Source organism: Pteropus alecto, unplaced genomic scaffold, assembly GCF_000325575.1.
Source record: "Pteropus alecto unplaced genomic scaffold, ASM32557v1 scaffold93, whole genome shotgun sequence".
Lineage (NCBI taxonomy): Eukaryota > Metazoa > Chordata > Mammalia > Chiroptera > Pteropodidae > Pteropus > Pteropus alecto.
The window spans coordinates 748,265-753,014 of record NW_006433381.1 but is presented as its reverse complement, the minus strand read 5'-3'; the positions used below and the strand labels follow the sequence as shown (position 1 = coordinate 753,014).

The 4,750-nt window shown below is 44.7% G+C and overlaps 1 protein-coding gene across 1 annotated transcript in view; it reads right to left on the bottom strand.

Moving 5' to 3' along the window:
• SLC25A53 (solute carrier family 25 member 53) overlaps positions 1 to 4,750 on the bottom strand; it is a 9,305-nt gene that overhangs the window by 4,088 nt on the left and 467 nt on the right. The window lies entirely within an intron of this gene.

The window sequence follows — 4,750 nt, the reverse complement described above, 5'->3', positions numbered from 1 at the left end:
ACCCCCCCCCGCCAGCCACACCTGCTCTTGGAGGAGAGGGGTGAAGGCTCAGCCTCCCTTGCTATGCCATCACCCCTCCCCCTCCCACCCCACATTCCATGTTTGCCTTAAGCCTCACCTCCTTAACCTCATGGCCAGAAGGAGACTAGGAGGGCCCCACTGCCCTGGACCCTTTAGCTGAGAACTGGCCAGGAGCAAAGGCTCAAGAGACTTACTTTTTGTATCCCTCTGGGGCACTTCTGGGCCTCTGGCAGCCACCTCCATCTCTTGAGAGCCAAAAGTGACCCCTCCCACTACCCCAGGAAGGAGGTAGCTCCGCTCAGGCCACTAAAGCCACAGGGGCCCCCAGCATTTCACAGCTGATCTCCCAAGGAACTTCTTCCTCAAGTTTTACCTGCATCTAAATAAGGACAGGTGGTAAGGGAAATGTCTGTCCCTTCTATTATCTCAGAGTGCAATAATGTTCCACTTCCTCCCCATGTTTTCCTGAGTAACCTACAACTATTGACTACTGCATAAGGTAAGGTGACTTAGCAGAAAGAAACCAGGCTAGAATTTGGCGGACCAGCATTCTAAGTGCCAATTCTGTTACTGACCACCTGTATGAGCTTTAGAAATTCATTGACATCTTGGAGCCTTCCCCATCTCAGTTATAAACTGAGCAGACAGAGTGAAATGCTCTCTACACATTTTTATACTGTGCATGTCACAAGGGTTTGACATGAGGGAATTCAGGCAAATATTTGACAGAGAAGTTAATTGTGCTTTTTCATCCCCAATTCTTTCTGCCATTTTTGCCAATCATTTTCAAGGATTACATGTAATTTAGCAATACCTTACCTTAAATATCTAATTCGCCATTTTATAAATCTAATTCTTCCTGTTTTATGGGAGAGCATTAGTACACTTTTCTCCCATGTATTTTTTTGGTTGAGATATTAGGCTTTGGGAGGCAGACAGATCTGAGACTGAATTTTGCTTCCCCTACTTATTTAGTTGTGTTACCTTATGCAAGATACTTCACTCAGTCTCGGTTTCTTCAGCTACCCAAAAGAGACAATAGGTCTCCTTCAAAAGGTTGTTGCAAAGATTAATAAAATCAAATGAGATAAAATGGTTGAGCATCCATGGCATGGCGGCCTCGATAAAAAGTATTAAAAAAAGATGCTTCCCGGCCTCACCATCTGTCTCAATAGAACACATGTTCCTATAGGACACTTTCGGGCCAGCCAGAATAAGATGATGTGGTATGGTGGACCAAATCCCATGTTTACTGAGAGGCAGAGAAGACCTTTCTTCTGTAAATGCTAAGGTTTTATTAAACAGTCATGGACAGCCTGGCCCCTTAACATGAGTTCCAGAGTCGAGATCACAGGATGGACCTGGATTCGTCCTTGAGCTGTTATCCCCTGTACCCTATGATGTACTTCCTACATTTACAACCTAGTAAAGTGAGCCCAGGGGATTCCAGATTCCCCTAGTCAGTCTAGTCCAGATGGATAGCTTGTGTGACCACCCCAGGATCTAGCCCCACATTTGTTTGTTCATCCAGGGAGTCACTAAGCCAGTCCTTTGGTTAGCTCACAAACACATGTTGATCACTGTGGATAAATCACCATGGAGCTGGAGGTGAATGGTAATTGGTGCCTGCCTTCAAGGGCTTGAGAATCTAGTGGGGGAGTCAGGTCAACAATAAGCTAAACTATACTGGAAGGCAAAAAAATTTACAAAAAGGTGTACTAATCACGGTCAGAGCAGAAAGACAAGAACAATGTATTCTACCTGAGACAGGGAGCAGCCAAAAAAATTCTCCAAGGAGGGGCATCTGACTTGATCCTTAACCAACAAGCAGGCTCTTGTTAGGTGGAGGAGTGAGGGCAGGCATTCTAGGCTGAGGAAGAAGACTAAGGCACAGTGGCCTAAAAACATGAGTGGTCCATGGTGCTGGATGCAGGCCGTGGGAAGAAGATGGAGCTGTGGCCCACAGAGAGGAGCTGATTTAGAACAAGGGCCATATTTGTTTTCCCCACTGCAATGCATTATGGCATACAGACGTGGGCTCTGGAGTCAGACAGCCCTGAGTTTGAATTTTGCAGTGCCATTTCCTAGCTTTATGACCTTGGCCAAGTCTCTTCATCTCTCTGAGCCTCATTATCCTCAACTATAAAACAACTGTCATGAAGGTTTATGAGGTGAAGTATATAAAACGCTCAGCACAGTACCTGCTATTTAAGTTGCTCCATAAGTTATATCAGTAGTTTCATTTTTTTTTTAAAAAAATATATGATCCCAGGAATCAATGTAAGATTATAACTACATTGATCGAAAGGCTGAAATCGGTCTAATGCACTAGGTCATCTGCAGAGTGCATTTTCAATTGTTTGTTTGGAAGACAGCAGAGAAGAATTGTTTGTGGCCTCTGGAGTTTGACAGCCTTGGGCTGGAGTCTCAGTGCCTCTATTTATCAGTCCTGTAGCCTTATACAGGTTACCTAGCCTCCCCTAAACAAAGTTTCCTTATCTGTAAAATAAGATAACAATGCATGTCTCCACAGGATTGCTGAGAAACTTAAATAACAGAGGGAAAGTTCCTGGCACAGAGGAGGTGAGGTAGGCAGCCAAGGGCAATTGTTACTGTTTCAACTGAAAGCTTTATCCCCCTAACCTTCAGGCTTTTAAGGTTTCTTTGTGGGAATTGGAAAATGTGGTCTCCTTAGAGCTGTGAATTGGAACACACTCCCACATGAGGCCAGAGATAAAGGATGCTCTGTACCCAACTAGACCCAGATTAGCAAATCATCCTCCCAGCCTTGCAAGAAGAGACCCTCACTTTGTTCTAATGGCCCAATTCAGGCATCTTTATACAATCTATTTCCTTTCACTATTTTTTGTCAGAGCTCTAAGATCTATTCTTTTTCCTGTTTGATCCCACCCCTATCAGGTCCAACTTCAGATCACTGAATTTGGTGACAAAGCCAATTTAAAAACAGAAGAAGAGTCTGCTGAGACGCAGAATCAGATGTCATGGCATTGGGGAGCAGAAGCAAGAGTCTAAAGAAAACCCAAGAGCTACTGCCAGCATCACCTGACTGTGAGGTGAGGCTTCTACACCCCACAACCTCTATGCTCCTCCATTGTTCCACAAGAGAAAGTCTACGGTCCTCAGATGGAAAGGGCTTCATCTCCAAATTTGAATTGTTTATTCTAAGGAATTCTAGATATTGGGGTTGTAAATAAGAAGGCAGAAAGGAGCAGGTGAAGTACCTTGGCAGGCTGAAGATGAACCCAGCCATCAAAGGGCATCAGATTGTTAATTTACTTTCAAGCATCAGGAATCAAGAACAAGCTCCCACAGGGGGCCTCCTAGCCACAACTGACATAAGGGAAGCAAAGACTTGCTCTTCAAGAACCAGAAGTCGTGGAAAATGAAGCAGGTTTCGCAGCCCGTGGCTTCACGGCCCATTCACTTCCAGACAGCCCTGCATGCTGTTTCCATGGAGTTGCTCCTTCTCTTGGGCCAGTGATGGCAAATCCAGTAAAGGAGAGGTCCTCTCAAGAGCTCACAGAAGGGCAACCTAGCAACCTGTCCTGAAGCCAGGAAATGAAAGCTCTATCAGTGGCAGAAAGCTGTGGTTGGGGGTTAGGTCAAATTGTATTTCATTTCTCACACTTCTTTCTCAAGTTAAAGTTGAAAGAGGAAGATGTTACAAAGAATGATTGTAGGGGAGTGGTTCTTAACCATTTCTAGGCCACCGACTCATTTGAAAATCTACCAAGCTGTGGACTCTTGGCCAACAATTTCAGGAAGGACTCTGCTCAGAAGTTACATCTCGTGATAGATATGCTTTGGAAAGGTAAGGTACATTGGCAGCAGACCTATTTAATTATCACCCTCAGCATAATGTGGTGTTTTAGGCAAGGGTTCACAAACATCTCTACACCTCTGAATTAAGACAAAACTGTTTAAAAATGTAAATCATACTTCCCACCCCTGGTCCGACTAAATCCGAACCCCCAAAGAGGTTGGGCTCAGGAATCTGCATTTCTCACAAACTCTCCAAAATGCTTCTGAGGCAGCCAGCCTTGTACCCATACTTTGGTTAACTGCATGGGTTCTGGCATCAGACAGACTTGGTCCAAATTTTGGCTTCGCCTTGTAATTTCAGAGAAGTCATTTCACTTCTCTGAGCCTTATCTCCTTTGGGGTCATATGCTGTAGAAATAATGTTTTACATCTTTAATAAACTGGCCATTTGTTACAGTGGAAAACAAGACAAAGAAAATGCGTGTTTTCTGTACAATGTGTATCGTAAAAGTTGCCTACCTCTTCCCCCAGCCCTCTACCCGCTGCCTCCTCATCCCCTCCCTCGGAACTACGAGCACACCAAGACTTCTGTTTATATGGTTTGAGACCACCGAAGTAAAGACTCTCTAGGCAGCTCAGCCAGACAAATAGTTGGCATTTGGAGAACAACAGACTTGGGTGCAAAATTGGATGCTGATACTTATTTGTTGTGTGAGGCAGGGCAAGACGCCTAACCTCTCTGTGTCTGTTTCCCCATCTGTGAGATGAAGATAATAGTCCTTGCTCACTAACTCTATATTGTTCCAAATGGGCTCTCCCATCTCCACTTCGGCTCTTCTCCACTAACCTTCAATCTGAGAGAAGAGAGGAGTGTTTACAAGAGGCAGTCTTTGAAATCAGACATGTCGATTTGGGCGTGAGCTCTTAGCTCTGCACTCCCTAATCA